This window comes from Garra rufa, chromosome 21, assembly GCF_049309525.1.
Source record: "Garra rufa chromosome 21, GarRuf1.0, whole genome shotgun sequence".
Taxonomy (NCBI): domain Eukaryota; kingdom Metazoa; phylum Chordata; class Actinopteri; order Cypriniformes; family Cyprinidae; genus Garra; species Garra rufa.
The window spans coordinates 37608865-37617157 of record NC_133381.1 but is presented as its reverse complement, the minus strand read 5'-3'; the positions used below and the strand labels follow the sequence as shown (position 1 = coordinate 37617157).

At 37.2% G+C, this 8293-nt stretch overlaps 1 protein-coding gene across 1 annotated transcript in view; it reads left to right on the top strand.

Annotated features, from left to right (window-relative positions):
• Positions 1-3703: 3703 nt before the first annotated feature.
• The window catches only part of insyn2ab (inhibitory synaptic factor 2Ab), a 50965-nt gene continuing 46375 nt past the window's right edge, over positions 3704-8293 (top strand). The window contains exon 1 of the mRNA XM_073827570.1: positions 3704-4091. The gene's annotated coding sequence lies outside the window, so the exon portion shown is untranslated. The remainder of the gene's footprint in view (positions 4092-8293) is intronic.

Below are 8293 nucleotides of genomic sequence, written 5' to 3'. Positions count from 1 at the left end.
CAAGATCACACTGTCGGGGCTTATTTCTGCGATAACTACCGGCTGCCTGTACATTATCCCTTACTTAGTGGCGAAACTTGCCAACAAGCACATTATTAAGAAAGGCCGTTTGCAAAGATGCTTAAAAAACCCTTATACTCACTTCTGCCATGAGTGAAGCTGCATCAGGAACGATTCGCACGAACATAGACGCATATGTAGATCGGGATCGGGATCGGTGCTTTCCTTTTAAAAACAAATGTAACGTTATCCTCTGCGTCTTCAGCGGCTCAGATGTCGGGAGTAAATGACTACTGCTATGTTCATTATTACATCCAACAACAGAACACCTCAATCGCTCAATTAGAGACATTCTTGTCTTCCCCTGCACCTGAGTCACACAATGGAAATCAGAGTCGGACTGTTTCAGCTTTGGTGAGGGCAGGTCTAAGATAAGGCACTCATGTCAGTCAACTATCGTGGGAGCGTCACACAGACAAGAAGCTGAGAATGACCTGATTTTAAAAAGGGGATATTATTTTTAAAGATTAAAAAAATACCACTGGGTGTAATTTTTATCATTGTAGGGTGGTTGTGTACACAAACTGCCAACACACATGAATGTTCAAACAACATGTAAATGTGAGTTTTGCATCCGATGACCCCTTTAAAAATACTGAGCGTCAAGGTCAAATCCCTGACTGTGAGTTCATTTATTATGATCATCATCAGCATTTACAGTGGCTGTGCTGTATTCCAGTGCAGGGTTCTGAGACTCAGTTAATGCACCAAGGAATTGCTCTGAAGTAGGTTTATGAAGTGTTATACTCCTCTAGCTTGTACTGTATTTCATGTGCATCTCAGTGGCAGTGAGTGAAGAAAGAATATTCAATTTCAGGATGCGATCATACAGTTCAATTCAAGTTTTTCAATTCAAGTTTATTTGTATAGCGCTTTTCACAATACAAATCGTTGCAAAGCAGCTGTACAAAAAAGTAGGCTACTACAATATATTTAGAAGCTTATTAGTGGTGACTACTGTATGTTAAGTTGATGTACATATGGTATAAATATTAAAAACAGTAATGGTGTAATCAAAAACAGATGATGAACACTAATAGAATGATTATGTGTTGCAATCAAACTTGTAGAAAAATTGTGTAGTGCTGTATGTTGTTTCAAGGCTGGCATCATCGGCGGTCCTCTGAGGGGTTGGCATCATCTCTTCTTCTGAATCCAGACTGAATCTTGTGTAATTCCTAGTTACCACAGGATGGAAATCCCGTGGCAGAAACAGAGAAACAAATAGAGAAATAATTAGCGTAGCTGTTGTTCCAACCAAGCAAAAATTATGTGTTTTGTCCAAGCTGAAGAATGTTGATGTGCATTTGGTCAGATGTAGCTGAAGTACAAGGTTATGAGATACGTTATGTGAATGCTTGGCTAAAGAGATGAGCCTTTAATCTAGATTTAAACATACAGAGTGTGTCTGATCCCCGAACGTTATCAGGAAGGCTATTCCAGAGTTTGGGAGCCAAATGTGAAAAGGCTCTCCCTCCTTTAGTGGACTTTGCTATCCTAGGTACTACTAAAAGTCGAGAATTTTGCGACCTTAGGGAGCGTGATGGATTGTAGCGTGGTAGGAGACTAATTAGGTATGCAGCAGCTAAACCATTAAGGGCCTTATAGGTAAGAAGTAATATTTTGTAAGTGATATGGAACCTAATAGGTAGCCAGTGTAGAGACCGTAAAATTGGGGTAATATGATCATATTTTCTTGATCTGGTAAGGACTCTAGTGGCTGCATTTTGGACTACCAGTAGCTTATTAATTGAAGAAGCAGGACAACCACCTAGTAGTGCATTACAATAGTCCAGTCTAGAAGTCATGAATGCATGAACTAACTTTTCTGCATCAGGAACAGGTAATATGTTCCGTAGTTTAGCAATGTTTCTAAGATGGAAGAATGCTGTTAACGTGAGAAATATGATTTTCAAAAGACAGGTTGCTGTCTAATATAACACCCAGATTTTTGACTGTAGAGGAAATAACAGTACATCCGTCTAGTTGCAAATTGCAGTTTAAGAGATTCTATGTACTGTTTTTTGGTCCAATAAGTAATATCTCGGTCTTATCTGCATTTCTTGTGTTCCTTTAAGCTGTAGGTCTACTTCAGAATAGTGAACAAAACACTAAATAAATCAAATTAACATTTGTTGTTCTTTCAACGTGACTTACATGATCTAAGATTCGTAAAAACCATTAGGATATTTTGTATAATTCGTACTGTAAACAGTGTTGGGGAAAGTTTTTAAAAGTAATGCATTACAATATTGTGTTACTCCCTAAAAAAGTAACTAATTACGTTATTTAGTTACTTTTTATGAAAAGTAATGTCTTACATTACTTTTCATTAGTAATGTAATGTGTTTCATTAGTAAAGTAATGTGTTACATTACTTTTGCGTTACTTTTTAAATCTGGGTAGGGCTTGCTTGTTTGTTTTTAATATAAAAAGTTTGATTTTTAGCAAATGTTAAAGCCCCGATTCACACCAAAATGTGAAATGAATAAGCCTAAAACTGAAGGTAAAGTAAATGCACATCTGTACAGTACAACTGTAGGAAAATGAATTTCAACACTCTTCAGCAATGAGAAAAATTAAGCACAAATGTTAATTAATCTAAAGTAAGTTCTGTTTATTAGTATGGTTGAATTGGATCAACATAGCTCAGCAGCAAAGACACTTTTAATCCCAATAAAATGGGATTAAATACAAAAAGGAAACAAACGCAGATATTTTCTTGCAAATGAAAAGGTAATGCGTTACTTTACTAGTTACTTAAAAGAAGTAATCTGATTACATAACTCGCATCACTTGTAATGCACCCCTAACACTGACCGTAAATATATCAAAACTTAATTTTTAATTAGTAATACTGTATGCATTGCTAAGAACTTCATTTGGACAACTTTAAATGCGATTTTTTTTTTTTGCACCCTCAGATTCCAGATTTTCAAGTAGTTGCATCTCGGCCAAATAATACATAAATGGAAAGCTTATTTATTCAGCTTTCAGATTATGTGTAAATCTCAATTTTAAAAAAAATTGAAAAATATGACTGGTCCAGGGTCACATATTTTAGCCTTATTAGTGCGTAACCTTATTAGTGAGCATGGATGATCGGGACAGTCATGTTAGTGTTTGAAGCAGCAGCAGCAACAACAAGCTTGATTTATCCCCAGAGGAATTCTGGTAATTATAAAACACAGAGATGACTCGCGTTAATTAACAATCCAATTACGCTTCCTTACATTTGATTTTTTTTTTCACCCACATTGTAATCTTCGAATCTCTCCGTCTCTTTCTCATTTAAATCATGTCATTTTGTAACGAGGTGTAATCAGTGTGATAATACACGGGCCAGCCAATTAAAATGCGTCAGTATTATTACTTCTCAGCTTCCGAAACCCCCCTAACACCCACCACCCTTCCGATTACATAAACTTTGTGGGTTAGTAAGCTTAGAAAAGAAATCCGGATGTTTTTGCTGCTGGTACTAGCCTATGTGAGATGACCAAAACTCAACTGAGAAACAGGACTTCCCTCACCTCTCTTTCTCTCTTTTGCTTTCCAAACTCTCCCTCCCCTCCTTTCTCATTTATCTCTCTCTTTCTTTCCTTATCAAACACACAGGACCTGCAGCGGAGGGTGAGGAACATCGTCTGCGCGCGCGCCCGTGCCAACTGTCTGTGTGCTTGAGTGTGTGCGCGCACACACACATGTGCATCTCCCGGTGATGTGAGAAATCAAGAGGGACACATCTCTTAAGCCTCCTTGTGGTGGGATTTCAATTTGACGCACTAAACGTAGCGCGCGTCTCCGCTCTCACACACTCTCCCTGCATGTGTGTGAGTGCGCGCGTGAGCGTGTCCGCTCGCTGCAGCTCTGGCGTCGGGCAAACCCTCTCACTGCTGCACTTCAGCCAATGTGGAACAACTCGTCTGCACCCGGCCGCCTCGCATGGCTCCTAAAGAAGCGAATATGCCCCAGTGCCACGGGAGACTGACGCCTTCACTGTCTTCCTCTCCTCCGCTAATGGTCCTCTCAGGGTGAGTGTGCCCTCCGTCCAGCCCCGTTTTCGCATCAGGAAGGTCTGTTTGTGCATTGCAATGTGCTCATTCGTTGAAATACGGCTGGCTGGCGGTTACTTACTATTCCGAGGCTGAGTGAGTGAGTGAGTGAGCTTGGTTTCAATTACACTTCATCTGTGTCTGTGCCACAGACTGGATAGGAATATGATAATTCAGTTCACTTCTTTTGCTGTCCTTCGGGAAGGCTGGAGCTTGTGATTGACGTGGTTTGTTTGAGCTAGTTGGTTCTGTCATTCAACAACAGTCTGATGTTTAGTCCAGGCTTTCTGCAACCTGAACAATTGTGTGTTAAAAGCCATGTCACAGTACTTCCTGTGAAAGCTGCAAAAACATTATTGGTAGGTGTAAAGGCAATTTGATGAACGTGGGATTATGTCCTTCGTGGATGAGGGCTTTTTCTCCCACGCCTCAGCAGGCTCAGCACTATGTGTTTGCAATCGGATGCTGTGATTTTTCATATGCGTAAGGTGCATTTTCAGTCAAAGTTATGTGTTTTAATGTTTTAAAGCTACTGACTTTTTAAAAACCTGTTAGTCTTTTTAAATAAGCATTTATTGGAAGCTGTATTGTAGACGTGACAAGAAATCATTAAGAGAACTTTTATGTAAGGTATAAACCTGTCAGGAAAACATGAGAGGATGTGTATTTGAATGATGGCTGCTATAAGATATTGTGCTACATCGTCGTGTGAATGTGTGTGAGAAAGAGAGAGAGATTTCCACTCAGTCACGGACCACCTTGTATGATGGAATGACACTTTCTATCTTCACCGTGATTCAGAATCTCATTTTCTTCAGATATGAACTTTTGTACACATGCCAGAATGGAGAAATCTCCAGCGTTTTACTTTCCACCCATTTTGACTGAAATGTTTCCATCATTCTTTCATTATCTGTTCCTTGCGGGAAGATTAGATGCTCTTTTTTTTACCTTTTGATTCTAGGAAAGCGGGCTGAGTGAGCCATTACATCTTTCCATCTCATTTTAGTACCTTCTTCGCCCAACGTACACCTCAGTCCTGCAGTCTTAGGCCTCTATTTGAGCAGAGGATGAATGCGTTTAGTCACGCTCCAAAGCGTCTTTACTCTCTTCGCTTATTTTTTGCTCCTTCTTCAGTTTTTGTTCACTTCTGTAAGTCATGACGGATGATGGCCCATTGAAGTAAGCTTTTGTGTTTAAATTCGGGAAATGTGTGAACAAAAGAAAGATCATTTAAATGATAAATGGCAGCATTTCACTTGTTTTGTTCAGCACAGCAAATCTCCGTCATGATTTTCATGGCAACATGTAGAACATATTAAACACCCACCTTTCTTTTGCTTTCTTCCTTTTAACCCTTTCAGATATCTGACCCTGGACCACAAAACCATTTATACATCATCTGAAAGCTTTCCATTGATGTATGTTTTGTTAGAATAGGACAATATTTGTTTGAGATATTTGAAAATCTGGAATCTGAGGGTGCAAAAAAATCTAAATACTGAGAAAATCGTTGCTAAAGTTCTTAGCAATGTATATTACTAATCAAAAGGTTTTGATATATTTACGGTAGAAAATTTACAAAAAATATCTTCATGGAACTTTACTTAATATCCTAATGATTTTTGGCATGAAAGAAAAATTTATCATTTTGACCTGTACAGTGTATTTTTGGCTATTGCTACAAATATACCCGTGCTACTTAAGACTGGTTTTGTGGTCCAGGGTCACATATGTGTCAAAATACAGTCGATTTGTGACTGATCATGTGACTCTGTACTCTGGAAAAACTATTAAATTCAGTTTTTGAATACCACTGTATATCATGTTGAATAAAGAAAGTCAATGATTACAATTTTTTTTACTTGGCGGTTGTGATTCATGTACCAAAGAGTTACATTTTTCTTTCTTTCATACACCCACCACTTACTTACAGCGGTTTAATGACACCCCAGAGTACATCACAAATCCAAAAGGGGATTCCTCTCTTTTCAGTCACTTTAATACTTTAGCTTGTTAGTAGGATTAGCGCCACATTTCTCATTCACAGCCCCTCGCGCAGAGCTCTGGTAATAGCAGTCATTTGATCCCACTGTACTCCTTACATGGCTTGCTGATAAGTCTGTAAATTCAGTGTCACAAACTAGTGCACCTTCTCTGTACCAGCCAGTTGCCAAAGGCAGTATGACGTTTAGTGAAACCCAACACGGAGACAATTGACCCCCTTTAAAATGGTGATTTTGGCCTGTCCCACATTTCGACTGTTTGCAACAATTAAAATCAGACAATTTTATAATTGCTTTGGTATTAAATATTTAGTTTTTTGTAATAAAAATTATTTTAATTAAATTTTTTTGTCCAAATTCCAAAAAATACTATGGAAGCCCGTTTCCAAAAAAAAGGTAATTATGAGTTTTTATCTCACAATTCTGATTTTTTTCTCAGAAACTTGCAATTGCGATATAAATATGAATATAAATTCTCAGGTCTGACTTTTTTTCCTCACAATTGCATGATATAAAGTCTGAGAAAATTCTGAGAAAAAAGCTCGTAATTCTGACTTTATAACTCACAATTGCGACTTTATAGCATGCAATTATGAGAAAGCATGTCAGAATTTTACGTTTATATCTCACAATCCTGACTTTATTTTAAGCTTCTAGTTCGTAATTCTGACTATATAGCTCACAATTGCGACTATAGCGTGCAATTCTGAGAAAAAAAGTCTGAATTTTAAGTTCAAATCTCACAATCTTTTTTTTTATCTCGCAATTCTGACCTTATAACTCGTAATTGTGACTTGCAATTATGAGAAAAAGTCTGAATTTTAAGTTTTTATCTCGCAATTCTGACTTTAAAACTCACAATTGCCACTTTATATCATGCACTTCAGAGAAAAAAAGTTTGAATTTTAAGTTTCTAGATTGCAATTCTGACTTTAACTCAATTGTGACATCATGCAATTCTGAGACAAAGTCTGAATTTTAAGTTTTTATCTCACAATTCTGACTTTATATCATGCAATTCGGAGAATTGTTTTTGTTTAAATCACGAAATTCTGACTTTATAACTCACAATTGCGACTTTATAGCTTGCAATTGTGAGAAAAAATGTCAAAATTTTACGTTTATATCTTGCGATTCTGACTTTATAACTCACAATAACGACTTTATATCATGCACTTCTAAGAAAAAAGTTTTAAGTTTAAATCTTGCAATTGTGACTTTATATCATGCAATTACGAGAAAAATGTCAGAATTTTACGTTTATATCGTGCAATTATGACTTTATAACTCACAATAACGACTTTATATCATGCACTTCTGAGAAAAAAGTTAGAATTTTAGGTTTAAATCTGCAATTGTAACTTTATATTGATTTGAATGGTTTATTCAGTGGTACAAATGGGCTTCCATAAAATCTAGTCACTGGTACAAAAATAAGTAAATAAAAAAATAAATTTGTGAAAACTTCATTAAGAAAAATATTTGGTAACACTTTATTTTAAGAACTAATTCTCACTATTAACTAGTTTTTTTTATTTGTATACAAATTGTAGGGTGGACTGTAATTGTCAAATGTTATTATAATATAAATATAATTATATTTATTAAATTATAGGCCTATAATACAGACAGCTTAATTAAGGGTGGATTTTGCCAAATTGTTACTTGCAACGTTGCCGCTCAAGTAGTTTTTTATTTATAATTGGAATTTTATTTATTATTTAACAATTATGCTGCCCTCCTGAGCCTGGCAGTCAACATTTATGAAGGTTAAACATCTCCCTTTCACTGAAGTGTCAGGCCTAATTTGTAACCCGTTTGTGAAAAGTAGCATATACACTAGACAGCAGCGTGAGGACTTTTGGCCTCCCAGCGAGCAACCTTCCAGTGACTCATAACTTTTCACTGTACCGCAGTGTCAGTGCTTTCGGGTTTCAGACTGTGCAGTCATGTGGTGACAACGGCAGCTCGGGAAAATCATTAGATTGTTTTTTCACGTTAAGGTTTGGTGCTACAAGCAGGGCTCAAAGCCCTTTGCAGAATAAAAGACAGAGATTACAGCTCTCCCAATATTAATGACTGCTGCACCACATGCAGCTTGGGATATGGTTATGATAAAGGGAGGAGGGGGAGAGGATAAAAAGCGAAACATTGGACTGGCTGGGGATATTGTGT